The 20000-nt window shown below is 54.7% G+C and overlaps 1 protein-coding gene and 1 non-coding gene across 3 annotated transcripts in view; both read left to right on the top strand.

The window, feature by feature from the left end:
- PSME4 (proteasome activator subunit 4) overlaps positions 1–20000 on the top strand; it is a 1714764-nt gene that overhangs the window by 1513085 nt on the left and 181679 nt on the right. The window lies entirely within an intron of this gene.
- LOC146821574 (5.8S ribosomal RNA) lies at positions 19665–19818 on the top strand. Its single transcript, XR_014965266.1, has one exon. It is a non-coding gene; the product is annotated as a 5.8S ribosomal RNA (ribosomal RNA).

The following is a 20000-nucleotide window of genomic DNA, read 5'->3' as shown; positions in this document are numbered from 1 at the left end:
TGCCTGGGGCACACAAGGTGTCCCGTTGTGAGAAGTTGGCCTGATGTATGATGTCACTAGTTCTAGTGTACACCTTATATCAGTCCAAATACCCTTATGGTGATTGGTTGTAAAGTCAACCTTATAGACCAGCTATCCTAGTGGTAGCATGGACAAGAGCAGTCTTAGGCTAAACTCTGAATGGCATGTGAAGCCAGCTGTGATACCATATATAATCCCTTGAATACCAAATGAAAGGACACCACAACAGATATATATATAAAATAAAGTGTATTTATTCTAGTCAAACCCTCAGCACTCTTTATGAGATTAGAGGTAAGTACAACACAGTCTTATTTAAGCATACATTAAGTCACACAGGTAAGTAATACAGTTAGGCCCTAGGGGCCACGCAAACCATATACTAAGTAAGTGGTATAAGAACCACTGTCACGGAAATAGAATAGGCCTAGGCCTAGGGAATCGCTGGGGCTACACTACACTAGCGTTAGTTAGGAAGTGGGAGGCCCACGGGATTCGTGTGCAGAGTGGAAACACTCACGCGTAATGCGTAAAAGTCAATAGCAATAGTACAGTTTAGAAAACGGTAGATTTAGGACACTTCCGGAGTAGCTAGGAAGTTGAGACTTGAAAACTAGACACTAGGATAGTCACTATCCTGATGAGCACCGGAGTACCCAAGTTACCTAGCCCACAGGCTGCGGGTGCATAGGGGTGAAGATGCGTCGTTTTCGTCGTCGACTCCTATGGATGCCTGAAGAAAGATGCTGACAGGCAGTCAGTGAAGAGTGTCCGGTGGATCCCAAGGCTGGGATCAAGAAGAGAGGAAACCTGCAAGCAGAAGGGACAGAGTCAAGGTCACTAGCCAGTGACCACGTGGAACCAGGAAGGAACCAGGCGATGTCGTGAAGATTGCAGGTGAAGGTGAAGCTTGTCGCTGCAGCCAGGAGGACCAGGAAGCGTCGAGGACGACCAGGACCAGGAGGCGAGCTGTCCCACGAAGGCTCTTGCTGTCGGCGGCGTCGAAGTTGGACTAGGACTCACCAAGCCTTGGCAAGCGGAACCCACGAAGAACGAAGGACTTGCTTCTGGTGCAGACCAGGAAGGTCTGGGGTGCTTCTTCTTTGCAGAGAAGCGGGAGCCAGTCTGGAGGAGCCAAACCAGCGCAGAAGATTTCAGGGTGCGTCGTCACAAAGGCCACTAGCCAGCGGGCAAGCAACCGGACAGACGCGGCAAGCAGGAAAATGCTGAAGGGCCCCACGCAGGACTCGTGGAGTGTGGGGGGCTGATCTTCGGTGCAGATGGTGCTTGGGGTTGGGGCTTCTCAATCCCCGGTGCACAACTTCGAGGGTACCTCAGAAGCTGCGCTGTAAGTTACTAGCCACTTTTTCCAGGTAGCCGGTCCCACGTCGCTCGTCGCCTCCACGGATCTCAGCTTTGCTGTCGATGTGGATCAGGGTCGGAGAAGTCTGGAAGTCAAGGCTCTGGTCAGGCTCTGCAGTCGGTTCCTCGTAGAACGTGGGCAAAGCAAAGGGTAGTCTCTTGATGGTGCCTGTTTGCACAGGGTAGCCACTCCTTGGCTACAAGGGAGATTCTTCAGTCTTCTTCTTTCGTCGAATGTCGAAGGTCCAGAGTTTCTGTTCAGTTTTGCAGGTTCAGGATAATCTAAAGTCTTGAGGCCCAACTCCCACTCTTATACTAATCTGGGGGGCTGGGATACCTGCTAGGTCACGCCTTATGGGTGGGACCTGGGAGGGGGTGGTTACACCCACTTCCCTTTGTCCAGTTTCGCGCCAGAGCTGGGGCTGGAGTGCCCCAGCGCCGGTTTGAACTGGACTATGCAAGGAACACCTTGTGTGCCCCAGGCATGTCTCATTCCTTTCAGCCCACCCTGCCCCAATACACTAAAGGCTGTCTGGGGAGGTGCTAGCACCTCCCCAAGCAGGAAACCTATTGTCCAGGCCTCCCTGGCTGGGATCACTCCCAGCTGCAGGAGGTCAGACTTGTGTCGTGGCAGCAGCATCCATTTTGTGATGCTGAGGCTTTGGTCAGAGGCTAACAGTTGAAGTATGATTTTAACATGTCTTTCCCTCTAGAAGGGGGGAATAATATTCTCATGTCCAGAAATGGCATGGGGGTATTATCCCACAGCGTTAGACACCTTACACGACATGTTTCGATAAAGCCAAACCATAGTTACCATAACCGTCTAAGATTATAAGGCACTTTAAGAGTATATGGTAGCCTATATCATAGAACAGCTATAAGGACAAGGTTCCGAAAGCTGCAGACAGGCTCAGCTCATGCTAGAGCACCACCTCACATGTTACCAAGCACTCTGCCTCCAGGATTGTCAAGGCCTGCCATAGGAGTGACTGATAGGTACACATGTGTCTATATGTAAGTTAGGTATAGGAATACTACACCTAAGCAAGGGGTGATTACACGACCTTGCCCCAGCTGAGTGATCAGCCAGTTGTGTCAAAATGGAAGGCCAGGCCAGGGGTGGCATAATACATGCTGCAGCCCCTGGTAGGCCTAGGGTACACCTATGCCCTGGGTACCTAGGGTACACTATACAGGGGCCAATAAGGTGATCCTATCCAAATGGGTTATGCACCTAAAGTACATAGTATTAATTTAGAGAGAGAACAGCAGGGCTGTGGGTCTGATTAGCAGGCCCACAGCCACATCTAAGTCGAAAACCAGTAAAGCAAAAGCAAAAAGTGGGGGTGAACATAGAAAGCAGACCCTACTCTCCTACACCCGTGCATAGTCCAGTTCAAACGGGTGCTGGGGCACTCCAGCCCCAGTCCTGGCGCGAAACTGGACAAAGGGAAAGGGGTGTAACCACCCCCCTCCCAGGTCCCACCCATAAGGCGTGACCTAGCAGGCAACCCAGCCCCCCAGATTAGTATAAGAGTGGTAGCTGGGCCCCAGGAGATTAGATTATCCTGAACCTGCAACTTGAACAGAAACTCTGGACCTTCGACATTCGACGAAAGAAGAAGACTGAAGAATCTCCCTTGTGGCCAAGGAGTGGCTACCCTGTGCAAACAGGCACCATCAAGAGACTACCCTTTGCTTTGCTAAAGTTCTACGAGGGACCGACTGCAGAGCCCGACCAGAGCCTTGACATCTGAAAGAAACACGTTAGTTAGATTCCTCACCTTAGAATATCCCCAGGCGTCAGACTGGATCCGGAAGATTTTTCGTCAGCAATACCCCTTGCGTGTCGCTAGGCGTCGTCTGCGGCTCCGCGTCCGTCGTCGGCGTCGTGCGCCGGAATGACGTCGTCGGAGTACTTAGACGCCGCCCTCGCGCGCTGACGTCAGTTCTTCTTTTTTCCGCGCCAGTAAGCGCAGATCCGGGAGAGCTACCCCTTTAGTCAATTTTTGACTAACTTTTTTGATCCTTTTTGATCGTGTCTCGACACCGGTGCCGGTAGGATGCCTGGGTTTAAAGCCTGTACGGACTGTAACCGATTGATGTCGGTTACGCACCGCCGGTGCCTTTACTGCTTGGGCCTCGATCACGACGCGGAGTCGTGCTCGGACTGCAAGGCCCTGACCTCGAAGGCTAGACGGGAGCGGTCCCGTAAGCTTCTCGAGATTCGCCACTCGGCTCCGCGCGCCGCTCGATCCCGGTCTAGGAGGAGGTCCAAGGATCGGTCGCGGAGCCGCAGCCGACATCACCATCGGTCGTCGGGATCCAAGTCTTCGGGTAAGTCGAAGCATTCCAAGAAGTCCAAGAGGCGACGCCGCTCTTCGGACTCCCCTCGCCGTCCCCATACCCTCCGGTCCCTGGGACTGATGCGACGCCGGCGGAAGTCAGTGCCTTCCTGTGAGAAGTTGGCCTGGTATATGCTGTTCACTAGTTCTAGTGACCACCTTGTACCATGCCAAGCAACCCTTATGGTGTGGTTGTAAGTCAACCTTTTCGGACTAGCTGCCCTAGTGGTAGCGTAGGCTAAGCAGTCTTTGAGGCTAAACTCGTGATGCGTGTTAAGCCAGCTGTTTTACCAAATGTAACCCCCTTTTATACCAATGAAAGGACACCACACAGATATATATTCAAAATATATATGTATTTATTTCTCAAAGTAACCCCTAGTCTCTTTATGAGCACAGGAGCACAAATCGTCAAACAAGATTATCACAGAATACACAGAAGTTGCACTTTATATGGATAGGCCCTGGTGGCCACTCGAACCATATACTAAAATAGTGGTATAAGTACCACGAACAGAAAAGGGAAAAGGCCTAGGGCCTCTAGAATCGCTGGGCCTACAAGGAGCTAACGTCAGTTAGTGACCAGGAGGTCCACGGGTGGCGTGTGCAGAGCAAATAGTCACACGCGTGCTCCCATAGGTTTCAATGGGTGCGTAAAAAGTACAAAGTTACTGCAAAGGAGATCTTCCGGGTTGACTAGGAACTTAAGATTTGGAACACAGGCACTAGAGATGTATTACTACACATGGGCACCGGAGTACCAGCTTTACCTCACCCACAGGAAGCGGGTGCATAGGCCTCAAAGTGCGTCGGGTTTCTTCTGTCTGTTCCGTGGAGCTTGAAGACAAAGATGCTGCAGGCGGTCGGTCCGGGAGAGATGCAGTGGATCCAAGAGTGGATCGGAGATGTTGAAGACCTGTAAGCAGAGGGGACAGTGTTCACAGTCACTAGCCAGTGACCAGCGTGGCACCAGGTGGGTACCAGGCGATGTCGGGTGCAAACAGGAAGGAAGGTGTAGCTTGACTCTGCAGCCACGTGGTCCCTGAAGGTCGACGACGTCCAGGAGTCGAGTCACGAGCTGTCCCACGCAGGCTCTCGCTGTCGGCGGTGTCGGCGACTTGATCGAAGCAAACAAGCCTTGGCAAAAGCAATTGTTGTAGGCAAGGAGTTTAAGCTGATGGTTCTGACCAGCAAGGTCAGAGGAACTGCTCCTTTGGAGGGGAGCAAGGGCCAGTCTGGAGCAACCAGACCAGCGGTGTTTGTCGTAGATTTCGTCGCCAAGATGGCCACTAGCCAGCGGGCCAGCAACCGGTTAGGCGCGTCGAGTGGCAAAATGCAGAAGGGCCCCACGCAGATCGTGGAGATGCTGGAGGGCTCACCTTTGGTGCAGATGCTGCTCGAGGGTTGGGCTTCTCAGGACCCAAAGCACAACTTGGAGGGAGCCTCGGTTGTTGCACTGGTCAGCTTGTCGTAGTCGTTTCAAGATGGCTGGCTCCACGTGTCTCGGTGCCTCCACGGGTCTCCTCTTTGCAGGGACTGTGGATCGGGCGGTGAGAGGTCTGGAGGTCCAGGTCTTGTCAGTCTCTGGGCTCGGGCTCCGGCGGGAGGCGGCGGCAAAGCAGACGTTGATTCGCTGGATGGTGCTTGCGTTAGCAAGGTGGTCACTCCCTGACCACAGGGGAGATTGGCTTCAGTCCTCTGTGCAGCAGAGCGTCGAAGTTCCCGTCTTCTTCTTAGTCTTAAGTTGATTCCAGGATGTCTGAAGTCTTAGGACACAGCTCCTACCTTTAAGCGGATTCTAGGGGCCGGACTACCTGCTAGGTCCCTCCCTATGGGTGGGACCAGGAAGGGGGGTGGTTACACCCCCAATCCTTTGTCCAGCTCGCCCCAGGCCCGGGACTGGTGTGCCCCAGGACCGGTTTGAACTGGCATATGCACCGAGGCTCCTTGTGAGCCACAGGCATGTCTGGTTTCTTTCAAGCCCTACCTGACCAATACACAAAATCCTGTCTGGGGTGGTGCACGCACCTCCCCGGGCAGGAAACCCTTTGTCCACACCTCCCAAGCTGGAAGGACTCCCAGCAGCAGGAGGGCAGACTTGTGTCTGTGGTGGCAGCATCCATTTTGTGGAGCTGAGGCTATGTCTGATTTTACCCGGGTTTCAGGTACTGTACATGTCGTGTCCCTCTAGAAGGGTGGAATGCTAACCCCGTCGCCAGAATTGGCGAGGGGTTAGTATTCCAATTCGTATGACACCTTACTCGACATGTTTTGATAAAGCCAAACCAAAGATAGCATTTAACCGCGAGGTTCATAATGCACTTAAGAGTATATGGTATGACGATATCTGGAAACAGTAGAAGGAAGTTGTTCCGACCACTGCAGACAGGCTCAGCTCATGCCAGAGCACCATCTCACATGGAACCAAGCACTCTGCCTTCAGGATTGTTAAGGCCTGCCATAGGAGTGACTTATAGGTTACCAGGTGTCCCATTTAAGGTTAGGTATAGGTATACTACACCTAAGTAAGAGGTGATTACACCAACTTACCCCAGCTGAGTGATCAGCCAGTTGTGTCAAATTGTTAGGCCAAGCCTGGGGTGGCACAATACATGCTTCAGCCCTTGGCAGGCCTGGGGTACACCAATGCCCTGGGTACCTAGTGTACACTGGTACAGGGGCTGACAGGGGCATCCAACCAATTGGGTATGTACCTAGGGTACATGGAGTCCATTTTAAAGAGAGAACAGCCAGGCTGAGATCCTGAATAGCAGGATCTCAGGCCAACTAAGTCGAAAAACCAGCTAGACACTAGGCAAAAATTTGGGGGTAACCATAGTCAGATATCCACCTTCCTACACAACCCCCCCCCAAACGAAGGGAGATAAGGCTGACCTTGACCAGGTAAGCCTATATTGCCCAAGTGGCCATATAAGGAGGAACCAGCACTGGCATGGTTACCCCCTGTCTCATGGTCCACTAAGCAATCCCTCACCCTAAGGGTATCAGAGGGTCTCCACCATAGGGAATCTCTACCTTTGGTGTGTCTTGGCAAAGTAAAAGGCTGGTGTTGAGATGGAGTACTGAAGTGAGTGTCCTCAAAGTGAGACCTCAGCTTCCTCCAATCATCCTTCACCATGGATGCCTTTCTTTCCTTAACTGAGTTGCACTGTGCTCTCAGGGTCAGCCTCTGGCTACCTAAAGCTGGAGGCTGGGTCCCTTTTGTGGGCTTACTGGAGGGACAGGTCAGGTTTGGGGCCCTAAGGTCCCAGGTTTGCCTGTGCCCAACAGAATCCCTCTGGGGGAGGTCCCTAACTACCTGTAAAGGAGATCCCTCAGGAATGTTTTTACCCATCACCTGACTAGGGCTACTAGCCAGGCAATCCTCATTCTTTTGATGGGGGGGTTCTTGTGGACAGGGGCCCTCTGGGGGTCCACTGGCCTCCCTGACCTCTGCAGCCCTGGGCTGACTGAGGCAGGGTAGAGAGAGGCAGGCTACCTGCACCAGACTGGGTCCCACCTTGGAAGGGGCCACTGACATCAGAGGCTCTGCCAGGCCAGGCCTGGCTACCTCTGGGGCAGTTCCTTCACAAGGGGTGAGGTCAGATCCCTGAGGAGGCTGACCTTTTCCTAATGTCTGGGGAGAGGGAGACTTTTCTTCCTCCCCACTACTCTCAGTTTGTGTGGAGTGATCCATTGTTTCAGGCTTCACTACACCTATGTCGGTCTGAGTATAGGCTGAGACCATTACAGCCTTGCCAACCTTTTCAGGGTGGCACTCAGTTTGTGTTTGAGCTGTGACCGTCACAGCTCTGCCAGTCTCTACAGGGAAGTCTGTCTGTGCCTGGGCTGTGGCTACCACTGCCCTTCCAACCTTTTCAGGGAGGAAATCTATTTGGACAGGGGTTGTGAATGGCACAACCCCCCTACCCTTTTGTGACAGGCCTACCATTTTAGAATGGGTGTCTTGTTCAACTCCAGCCCAAGCTGAGAGTTCTAAGTCATTCCCCAGTAAGCAGTCTACAGGCAAGGTTGGGGACACTGCTACCCTTTTAGGGCCAGTGACCCCTCCCCAGCTGAGACATACCTCTGCCATGGGATGACTGTTCTGTTTGCCATCAATGTTAGTCACCTGGTAGGAGAAACCAGGCAAAAGCTGCTCAGAGGGAACTAGCCAATGGGCCACCATTGTGATGCTAGCTCCAGTGTCTCTGTAGGCCTCAGCTTTTGTACCATTGATGTAGGGCTCCTGTCTGTACCTACCCAAAGTGTTGGGACAGGCAGTGAAGTTGGCAAACCCCATGCCACCATCACAGACAAGAGTGGTTGCTGTAGGGGAATTGGCTAAGCCAGGGTCCCCCTGTGTTCCCCAAGTAAACCCACCCAGATTTCTGGGGGCACTCCCACCACCTGGGGGATTACTGCTGACAGTAATAGGTGGTGTGACAGGAGTAATTGGAGGAACAGTTTTGTTTTTAGCCCTTGGGCAACCGCTGTCAGTTTTCCAATGCCCAGGAGTTTTACACTCATGGCAGTAGGGCTTTTTAGCTGTGATAGAGGAGGGAGCTTGGGACCCGCCACCCTGTGTGGAGTTTTGGGGCCCTGAGGAAGGTTTCTCTTTTTCTTTATCCCCACCCTTCTCTTGAGGCTTGGTGGTATCTTTCTTTTGGTCACCACCCTGGTTTTTAGGCCTGATCCTGGTCCTGACCCATTTATCTGCCCTCTTTCCCAATTCTTGGGGAGAGGTCAAATCTGAGTCTACCAGGTGTTGATGGAGAAGCTGGTTTTGACAATTACTTAAAATCTGCTCTCTCATCATCAAATTGTACAATCCTGTATAATCAGACACCTTACTTCCCAGCAACCAACCCTCCAAAGCCTTAGTGGCACATTCCACATATTCAGACCAGTCCTGAGTCTGTGTCTTCTGGGTGTCTCTGAACATTAACCTGTACTGTTCAGTGGTTAAGCCTAACCCATCAACTAGGACACTCTTCAGGACTCTGTAATTTCTGACATCCTCTTCTCTAACAGTGAGGAGTCTATCTCTGCCTCTCCCCTCAAAGGAGAGCCATAAGATTGCTGCCCACTGGTCTTCAGGAACCTGCTGCACTTTGCAGGCTCTCTCAAGAGCAGTCATCCATTTGTGGATGTCATCCCCACTTTTGTAGGGGGGCACAATCTTGGACAGGTTCCTATTGTCAAAGACCCTATCTTTGTCCCTAGGGACATTGCTGCCACCAGTGGGTATAGACCCACTCTCTCTATGCTGTCTAGCCTTGCTCAGTTTCTCTTCCATCAGGGCTACTTCTAGCTCCTGCTTCCTGATCCTCAGCTGGGCTTCTTGCATCTTGGCCTCATGTTCCCTCCTCTGAGGGGTGGTCATCCTTCTCCTGGAGTGACCTTGAGAGCCTCTAGAGCCATGGGAAGCATTGGAGTCACCTGAGCGATTCCTTTGCCTTCCAAGCCCTGTGTTAAGTCCACTGGGGAGATCCAGTGGGGTGAACCCACTGTCAGTCCCCAATAGCCTTGGTTTAGCTGGGCCAAGTATAACACTTGGCACTGGGCTAGTTCTCCCTTCATCCTCACCACTGTCTGTATCCCCCTCACTTTCCTCCTCTGTAGTATGGTTTTCATCTAAGGGATGGCTATTGGAAAGGGGTACCTCAGTGGCATCTTCAGAAGGGGGGCCTCCTGTTCCTGTCCCTAAGGGGGCTAACTGGGAAGCTCTCTTGAGCTCTCTTTGATTCTCATCATCTTGCAAGAGTGCTCTGAGCACAGCAGAGGTAGGGTTCTTGGGCTGTTTAAGGCCTCTAAGAGTTGCCAACTGCCTGAGCTCATTCTGATTAAGGGTAGCAAAGATGGATGGTGCCCTCGGGGGGTCACTTTCAACAGAGATGGGTACAGTGGACCCCTCTGCCCCAGCCATTGCTCTTAAGTGTGGGTGGATGTGTTGCAATCTACCTACACTTGGGTTTACCTACTAAACCTATCTAGTAGTTGTAGTCAGGGTGTGCTACTCCCTTTGCTCTACAACAACTAAGTTCAGTAGAACTTAAGTATATCTAATCTTGTTTTATATGTACCTACAGGTACCTATGTGATCTTTCAATTGGTAACCAAGAGATTACAATGGTAAAACACAGCAAGCTCAAATCCAACCGCTGCTCACCAATGTGAGAAGTTGGCCTGGTATATGCTGTTCACTAGTTCTAGTGACCACCTTGTACCATGCCAAGCAACCCTTATGGTGTGGTTGTAAGTCAACCTTTTCGGACTAGCTGCCCTAGTGGTAGCGTAGGCTAAGCAGTCTTTGAGGCTAAACTCGTGATGCGTGTTAAGCCAGCTGTTTTACCAAATGTAACCCCCTTTTATACCAATGAAAGGACACCACACAGATATATATTCAAAATATATATGTATTTATTTCTCAAAGTAACCCCTAGTCTCTTTATGAGCACAGGAGCACAAATCGTCAAACAAGATTATCACAGAATACACAGAAGTTGCACTTTATATGGATAGGCCCTGGTGGCCACTCGAACCATATACTAAAATAGTGGTATAAGTACCACGAACAGAAAAGGGAAAAGGCCTAGGGCCTCTAGAATCGCTGGGCCTACAAGGAGCTAACGTCAGTTAGTGACCAGGAGGTCCACGGGTGGCGTGTGCAGAGCAAATAGTCACACGCGTGCTCCCATAGGTTTCAATGGGTGCGTAAAAAGTACAAAGTTACTGCAAAGGAGATCTTCCGGGTTGACTAGGAACTTAAGATTTGGAACACAGGCACTAGAGATGTATTACTACACATGGGCACCGGAGTACCAGCTTTACCTCACCCACAGGAAGCGGGTGCATAGGCCTCAAAGTGCGTCGGGTTTCTTCTGTCTGTTCCGTGGAGCTTGAAGACAAAGATGCTGCAGGCGGTCGGTCCGGGAGAGATGCAGTGGATCCAAGAGTGGATCGGAGATGTTGAAGACCTGTAAGCAGAGGGGACAGTGTTCACAGTCACTAGCCAGTGACCAGCGTGGCACCAGGTGGGTACCAGGCGATGTCGGGTGCAAACAGGAAGGAAGGTGTAGCTTGACTCTGCAGCCACGTGGTCCCTGAAGGTCGACGACGTCCAGGAGTCGAGTCACGAGCTGTCCCACGCAGGCTCTCGCTGTCGGCGGTGTCGGCGACTTGATCGAAGCAAACAAGCCTTGGCAAAAGCAATTGTTGTAGGCAAGGAGTTTAAGCTGATGGTTCTGACCAGCAAGGTCAGAGGAACTGCTCCTTTGGAGGGGAGCAAGGGCCAGTCTGGAGCAACCAGACCAGCGGTGTTTGTCGTAGATTTCGTCGCCAAGATGGCCACTAGCCAGCGGGCCAGCAACCGGTTAGGCGCGTCGAGTGGCAAAATGCAGAAGGGCCCCACGCAGATCGTGGAGATGCTGGAGGGCTCACCTTTGGTGCAGATGCTGCTCGAGGGTTGGGCTTCTCAGGACCCAAAGCACAACTTGGAGGGAGCCTCGGTTGTTGCACTGGTCAGCTTGTCGTAGTCGTTTCAAGATGGCTGGCTCCACGTGTCTCGGTGCCTCCACGGGTCTCCTCTTTGCAGGGACTGTGGATCGGGCGGTGAGAGGTCTGGAGGTCCAGGTCTTGTCAGTCTCTGGGCTCGGGCTCCGGCGGGAGGCGGCGGCAAAGCAGACGTTGATTCGCTGGATGGTGCTTGCGTTAGCAAGGTGGTCACTCCCTGACCACAGGGGAGATTGGCTTCAGTCCTCTGTGCAGCAGAGCGTCGAAGTTCCCGTCTTCTTCTTAGTCTTAAGTTGATTCCAGGATGTCTGAAGTCTTAGGACACAGCTCCTACCTTTAAGCGGATTCTAGGGGCCGGACTACCTGCTAGGTCCCTCCCTATGGGTGGGACCAGGAAGGGGGGTGGTTACACCCCCAATCCTTTGTCCAGCTCGCCCCAGGCCCGGGACTGGTGTGCCCCAGGACCGGTTTGAACTGGCATATGCACCGAGGCTCCTTGTGAGCCACAGGCATGTCTGGTTTCTTTCAAGCCCTACCTGACCAATACACAAAATCCTGTCTGGGGTGGTGCACGCACCTCCCCGGGCAGGAAACCCTTTGTCCACACCTCCCAAGCTGGAAGGACTCCCAGCAGCAGGAGGGCAGACTTGTGTCTGTGGTGGCAGCATCCATTTTGTGGAGCTGAGGCTATGTCTGATTTTACCCGGGTTTCAGGTACTGTACATGTCGTGTCCCTCTAGAAGGGTGGAATGCTAACCCCGTCGCCAGAATTGGCGAGGGGTTAGTATTCCAATTCGTATGACACCTTACTCGACATGTTTTGATAAAGCCAAACCAAAGATAGCATTTAACCGCGAGGTTCATAATGCACTTAAGAGTATATGGTATGACGATATCTGGAAACAGTAGAAGGAAGTTGTTCCGACCACTGCAGACAGGCTCAGCTCATGCCAGAGCACCATCTCACATGGAACCAAGCACTCTGCCTTCAGGATTGTTAAGGCCTGCCATAGGAGTGACTTATAGGTTACCAGGTGTCCCATTTAAGGTTAGGTATAGGTATACTACACCTAAGTAAGAGGTGATTACACCAACTTACCCCAGCTGAGTGATCAGCCAGTTGTGTCAAATTGTTAGGCCAAGCCTGGGGTGGCACAATACATGCTTCAGCCCTTGGCAGGCCTTGGGTACACCAATGCCCTGGGTACCTAGTGTACACTGGTACAGGGGCTGACAGGGGCATCCAACCAATTGGGTATGTACCTAGGGTACATGGAGTCCATTTTAAAGAGAGAACAGCCAGGCTGAGATCCTGAATAGCAGGATCTCAGGCCAACTAAGTCGAAAAACCAGCTAGACACTAGGCAAAAATGTGGGGGTAACCATAGTCAGATATCCACCTTCCTACACTTCCTCTCGGCCATGATGATGCTGACTTCCCCGTGTCGGCGCCCGCTGGTGCGCCTTCGGGCCCCGCGGACCCGACTGGACTGCCTTGCCTGCCGGTGGCTCCGGCCCCGGCGCCGTTGACGGCTCCGGCCTCGACGCCGCAAGCGCCCGTGGGACCCGTTCTCGAGTCCCCGTCGACGCCGGTCATCCTCGTCACGCCTCCTCCGCCGGCGTCGACACCGGTACCACCCCCGACGCCGCCGTCGACCCCGTTCGACATCGAGCCCCGGTTCAGTCCCACTCCGGGCCCGGCGCCGGTACGGCGTCGATGGACGACGCGATCGGCGCCGCTAGAGACACATTTTGTCTACCGCCCGGCTCCGTTACTTTCTCCTCTACACCAGGAGTCGGATGATGGGGACTACTGGGAGGGATCCGAGGATCCTATGGCCGCTCAGGCCCAACTGTCCCAGGACTGGGCAGATGAACTGGGGGAGGCCAGTGGCCTGGATACCTCGCCAGACACTGGATTCATCTCTCCTCCGACTGTGGCTTCGGAGGAGGGTGCTGCTTTCTCTGTGGTGCTGCGCAAGGCGGCCGCAGCCCTTGGGCTCGAGCTACCTGCCGTGGCGGTGAGGACGAACGTCCTCACTGAGGTGCTTCAGTCTGCAGCAAGCTCCACTGATCCTCTGCTGCCATTCAATGAGGCCCTCACTGACGTTCTACAGGGCACCTGGTCCAAGCCCTCCACAGTCGCCAGGCGCCACCGCCCTGCTCCGGGCGACCCCAGTTTTCTGTCCCAACACCCTACCCCTGAGAGCCTGGTTATCCAGGCCTCCACCTCCCAATCCTCCTTCCCGACCGCCCCGCCGGACCGGGATTCCAAGAGACTAGAGCAGTTTGGCAAGAAGCTGTTCTCCTCCCTTAGTTTGGGCCTGCGGTCTTTGAACACCGCTTGTCTCTTGGACCGTTATTCCCACTCTCTGTGGGATGCGGTGGAGGACGCGCTGCCCCTGTGTCCGGAGGAGGTCCGGACACGACTTACCCAGGCTCTGGCCGATGGGAGGGATGCCGCGCGACATGCTATACGATGTGGGCTTGACACCACGGACTCGCTGGGTAGGGCGATTTCTACCTCAGTGGCGCTTAGACGTCACGCCTGGCTGCGGTCCACGTCATTTTCGGGTGATGTCCAGAGCTCTCTCATGGACATGCCCTTTGATGGCACTCGCCTTTTTGGCGAGAAAGCGGACAGTGCGCTGAATCGCTTTAAGGACTCCCGGGCTATGGCCAAGTCCTTGGGCCTCTCGGCCCCGCGGTCGCAAACTTCCGCCTTTCGCCCCTTTCGTGGCCAAGGAAGGGGTGCCTCCTCACGTGCGCCTAGCCACCAGCCGCAGAATCAACCTGCGCGCGGTCGCGGACGTGGTTTCCGCCGAGGCAGTTCTGGAGGACGACGAGGTCAGCCCACATCCACCCCGGCAGCATCCGCCTCAAAACCTTCCTAGTCCGAGCTTTCAGGCTCATTCCACGCCAGTGGGCGGCAGAGTTCGCCATCACTTGCTCCACTGGCGGTCCATCACATCGGACAGGTGGGTGCTGCAAATCGTCCGAAGGGGCTACTCCCTCCCCTTCGAGACGACCCCTCCAGCCATGCCACCGCAGCACCACCCTATCTCGGGGGATCATTTGAATCTTCTCCACGAGGAAGTTTCGGCCCTCTTGGCCAAGGGGGCCGTCGAGCGCGTTCCGAACCCAGAAGTAGGTCGTGGTTGTTATTCCCACTACTTTCTGGTTCTCAAGAAGGGCAAAGGGGGCCTACGCCCTATCTTGGACCTCCGGAACGTCAATGCCTTCCTCCGGAAGGAAAGGTTCAAGATGTTAACTTTGGCTCAGGTTCTAGCTGCCCTAGACCCTGGAGACTGGATGGTAGCGTTGGACTTGCAGGACGCATATTTCCACATTCCCGTCCTGCCGGCCCACCGGCGTTACCTGCGGTTCAAGGTGGGCCAAGAGCACTTTCAGTTTACCGTGCTCCCCTTCGGCCTCACCAGTGCCCCTCGGGTGTTCACGAAAGTGATGGCGGTGGTCGCAGCTCATCTGCGCAGATCAGGGGTCCCAGTCTTCCCCTATCTCGACGACTGGTTGTTGAAGGCGGGCTCGCCCCAGACAGTCGTCTCCCACCTCCAGACTACGGCGGATCTCCTGCATTTGCTGGGATTTTCCATCAACGTGCCGAAGTCACACCTGAGCCCCTCTCAAAAGCTCCTCTTCATCGGAGCGGTTCTCGATTCGGCGCAGTTCCGGGTCCATCCACCGGAACAGCGGGTCCGGGATATACAGGCCCTGATTCCCATCTTTCGGCCTCTATCCTGGGTCTCGGTCAGGCTAGTGTTGCGGCTTCTGGGGCTGATGGCCTCCTGCATCCTACTAGTGCATCACGCCAGGCGGCGCATGCGGGCTCTGCAGTGGGACCTGAAGTTTCAGTGGGCCCAGCATCACGGCAACCTGTCCGACCATGTCTTGATCTCGGAGGGCACTGCACAGCAGTTGCAGTGGTGGCTCACGGACCGCGATTGGGTCAAGGGCAAGAGCCTCTCCCTTCCCCAACCGGAGCATGTCGTAGTGACGGATGCGTCCCTCCTGGGATGGGGTGGCCATATGGGAGAGGCGGAGATCAGAGGCCTCTGGTCTCCGGCGGAGTCTCGTCTCCACATCAACCTGTTGGAGTTGAGAGCGATCCGACTTGCACTGAAAGCCTTCCTTTCCTCTGTCAGGGGAAGTGTCGTGCAGGTGTTCACGGACAACACCACCGCCATGTGGTATTGCAACAAACAGGGCGGGGTGGGGTCGTGGACCCTTTGTCAGGAGGCTCTGCGCCTCTGGACATGGCTGGAACACCAGGGCGTAACCCTGGTGGTTCAACATCTGGCGGGCTCTCTGAACTCCAGAGCAGACGAACTCAGCCGCCGGTGCATGATGGATCACGAATGGCGTCTGAACTCCGAAGTGGCGCAAGGTCTCTTTCAGCAGTGGGGAGAGCCTTGGTTAGATCTATTCGCCACCGAAGAGAACGCGCAATGTCAGCAGTTCTGCGCGTTGGAATTTCCAAGGCGGCACTCGCTCGGCGACGCTTTTCGTCACGAGTGGAGTTGCGGTCTGTTGTACGCCTTTCCGCCTATACCACTTCTGCCCAGAGTGCTGAAGAAGATCAGGCACGACCGGGCCCAAGTTATCTTGGTGGCTCCGGATTGGGCACGAAGGTACTGGTATCCCGAGCTACTCAGTATGCTGACCGATCCTCCGATACGTCTGCCCCTTCGGGAGTATCTTCTGTCGCAGCAGCAGGGGGCGGTCCTCCACCCAAACCTGTCCAGCCTCCACCTCCATGCGTGGAGATTGAGCGGCGGCAGTTGATGCCATTTGACTTGCCTCCTGAAGTCTGTGATATCATTCTGGCAGCCAGGCGTCCCTCCACAAAAACGGTATACGCCTGCCGGTGGAACAAATTTGTGGCATGGTGCACAGCAAAGGCTGTGGATCCCCTTTCCGCCCCTCTTTCTGAGGTTCTCCTCTTTCTTCTTTCTTTGGCCCGGCAGGGCTCTGCCCTGGGCACTCTGAAAGGTTATCTTGCTGCCATCTCTGCCTTCTTGCGGCTTCCTGATCAGCCTTCTCTTTTCAAGTCCCCTGTCGTTACACGCTTTCTAAAAGGCATTACTCACACGTTCCCTCCTGTCCCTTTTGTAATGCCTCAGTGGGACTTGAATCTTGTCTTGACATTCCTGATGTGCGCTCCTTTCGAGCCTCTTCACAATTGTCCTCTTCGTCTTCTGACTCTTAAGACTGCTTTTCTGGTAGCCATCCCCTCGGCTAGACGGGTGAGTGAGCTCCAGGCTTTATCTTCAAAGCCTCCGGGGATGGTATTGCTTGGGTATCTATTCTAAGGTGAGGAATCTAACTAACGTGTTTCTTTCAGATGAACAAGTTACTTACCTTCGGTAACGATGTATCTGTAAGAAACATTAGTTAGTTAGATTCCTCACCGACCCACCCATCCTCCCCGTTCTGCGAACTGACATCTAGGGTTAAGGTTATCCTTTCAGGCCCCTAGATTTTATTTTTGGCACCAGTGTCGGTCTTTGCATGGCTCTGCGTTCCTGGCGCGGAAGGCTATGTACAAGAACTGACGTCAGCGCGCGAGGGCGGCGTCTAAGTACTCCGACGACGTCATTCCGGCGCACGACGCCGACGACGGACGCGGAGCCGCAGACGACGCCTAGCGACGCGCAAGGGGTATTGCTGACGAAAAATCTTCCGTATCCAGTCTGACGCCTGGGGATATTCTAAGGTGAGGAATCTAACTAACTAATGTTTCTTACAGATACATCGTTACCGAAGGTAAGTAACTTGTTCTTCCAGACTTCTCCGACCCTGATCCACAGCCGAGCTGAGATCCGTGGAGGCGACGAGAGACGTGGGACCGGCTACCTGGGAAAAGTGGCTAGTATCTTCCAGCGCAGCTTCTGAGGCACCCTCGAAGTTGTGCACTGGGGATTGAGAAGCCCCAACCCCAAGCACCATCTGCACCGAAGATCAGCCCCCCACAATCCACGAGTCCTGCGTGGGGCCCTTCTGCATTTTCCTGCTTGCCGCGCCTGTCCGGTTGCTTGCCCGTTGGCTAGTGGCCTCTGTGACGACGCATCCTGAAATCTTCACTGCTGGTTTGGCTCCTCCAGACTGGCTCCTGCTTCCTTGCAAAAGAGAAGCACCCCAGACCTTCCTGGTCTGCACCAGAAGCAAGTCCTCCGTTCTTCGTGGGTTCCGCTTGCCAAGGCTTGGTGAGTCCTAGTTCAACTTCGACAGCAAGAGCCTTCGTGGGACAGCTCGCCTCCTGGCCCTGGTCATCCTCGACGTCTCCTGGTCCCCGTGGCTGCAGCGACAAGCTTCACCTTCACCTGCAATCTTCACAACATCGCCTGGTTCCTTCCTGGTTGCACGTGGTCACTGGCTAGTGACCTTGACTCTGTCCCTTCTGCTTGCAGGTATCCTCTCTTCTTGATCCCAGCCTTGGGATCCACCGGACACTCTTCACTGACTGCCTGTCAGCAACTTTCCTTCAGGCATCCATAGAAGTCCACGACGAAACCCGACGCAAGTTCACACCTATGCACCCGCAGTCCGTGGGCTAGGTAACTTGGGTTTTATCGGTGCTCACAAGGGTAGTGACTATCCTAGGGTCTAGTTTCCGAGTCTCGACTCTCTAGCTGCTTCAGAAGTGTCCTTAAACTGTTAATTTCTAACTGCTAGTAATGCTATCGACTTTTACGCATTACGCGTGAGTGTTTCCACTCTGCACCTGAATCCCGTGGGCCTCCCACTTCCTAACTGTTGCTAGTGCAGTGTAGCCCCAGCGATTCCCTAGGCCTAGGCCTATCCTATTTCCGTGACAGTGGTCCTTATACCACTTCTTTAGTATATGGTTTGCGTGGCCCCTAGGGCCTAACTGTATTACTTACCTGTGTGACTTAATGTATGCTTAAATAAGACTGTGTTGTACTTACCTCTAATCTCATAAAGAGTGCTGAGGGTTTGACTAAAATAAATACATATATCTGTTGTGGTGTCCTTTCATTTGGTATTCAAGGGATTATATATGGTATCACAGCTGGCTTCACATGCCATTCAGAGTTTAGCCTAAGACTGCTCTTGTCCATGCTACCACTAGGATAGCTGGTCTATAAGGTTGACTTTACAACCAATCACCGTAAGGGTTGTTTGGACTGATATAAGGTGTACACTAGAACTAGTGACATCATACATCAGGCCAACTTCTCACATTTCCCATGAACGAGGAATTCCCAGTAAGTGCGGGTCATAAGCTCGCTTTGATTAAGTCCCTGCCCTTTGTACACACCGCCCTTCGCTACTACCGATTGGATGGCTTAGTGAGGTCCTCGGATCGGCCCCGCCGGGGTCGGCAACGGCCCTGGCGGAGCGCCGAGAAGACGATCAAACTTGACTATCTAGAGGAAGTAAAAGTCGTAACAAGGTTTCCGTAGGTGAACCTGCGGAAGGATCATTAACGGCGGAGCGGCCCGAGCGACTGGTGGCGCCAGCCCGAAGCCCTCGGCCCGCCTCCTGCGAGCACGCACCATAGGCACAGGGCCCGGCCCTGGCGCGCCCTGGCCGGCGGAGCGGTCCGCGGCCACATGGGGCGCTCGGATTTAGGACCAGGACTTCGGCGGGCCCCTTCCCCGGGGGAAGGCCCGACCGACGCGCGAGGAACCGGGGGTGGCCCCCATCCCCTGTCCCTCTCCGATACGGAACCCAAGCTCACCCGGCACGGAACCGAATGGCAGTGCATCCCTTGGCTGGCACCACCCCTCCCTCGAAAAAAGGCCCTGGCGCCGGCTGGGCCCTCCTGGCGTCCCGAGACCCGGCCCGATCAGACCGGGTCTCGGGCGACTGAGGAGCGGCCCTTCTCGCGCGGCAGGGCGGCCTGGAAGAGAAGGGGCCATGGGCCTGCGAGGGGACCCCGACTCCTCTCGGTGGGAGGCGTGCGGGATGGGGAGCCGCCTGGCTCTTACCTTCCGGCGCCTCCGACCTAGGCAAGGGTGGTGGTGGGCCGATCGCCAGCCTCTGCTGGCACGGCTCGGGCCGACCGGCGACGAGCGGCTGATGTGCAGGTGGAGCGACCCGCCCTCGTTGCCAGATACCCGGTCCCGTGTGGTCGGGCTGAGGGGTTTGAAGACTCGCGTGGTCCCTCCCGGGTTACCACCGGTGGGACCGGCGGCTGCGGGGCTGCCTGCTCTCGTCGCTCCAGGAGCCCCCTCCCTTGCCCCCGGGTGGGTGGGTGGGGGCGGGCTCCCGGGCCTGGCAATGTTTTTTCCCCCATGACGGTGCTGTCTGACTCCCAGAGGGGAAGTCTTGAACGGGGCACCCGGGCCGTCTCGCCGGCAGACGGTCGGCGTTGCCTTCCTCCCGCCTCTCCTGCGCCCGCAGGTGGGCGAACGTTTTCGAAAAGTTGCCAGTGACTCTTGCCGGTGGATCACTCTGCTCGCGCGTCGATGAAGAACGCAGCTAGCTGCGAGAATTAGTGTGAATTGCAGGACACATTGATCATCGACACTTCGAATGCACCTTGCGGCCCCGGGTTCCTCCCGGGGCTACGCCTGTCTGAGGGTCGCTCGATCGTCAATCGCCCCGGGGCTTCCCTGGGACACGGCTGGGGCCGTCGCAGGGTGAACTCAACTTCCCCTTCGTCCCCCCACAAGGTCAGACCCCCCGATCGCCCGTGGCAGGGTCCCTGGCCGGGTCCTGCCACGGAGGTACGCCGCCAGCACGCCTGGCCCCCCTGAGAAAGGGGGC

Source organism: Triturus cristatus, chromosome 6 (assembly GCF_964204655.1).
Source record: "Triturus cristatus chromosome 6, aTriCri1.1, whole genome shotgun sequence".
NCBI classification, from domain to species: Eukaryota; Metazoa; Chordata; class Amphibia; order Caudata; family Salamandridae; genus Triturus; species Triturus cristatus.
Note: the sequence above shows the minus strand (reverse complement) of the source record. Positions and strands in the feature narration are given on the sequence as shown.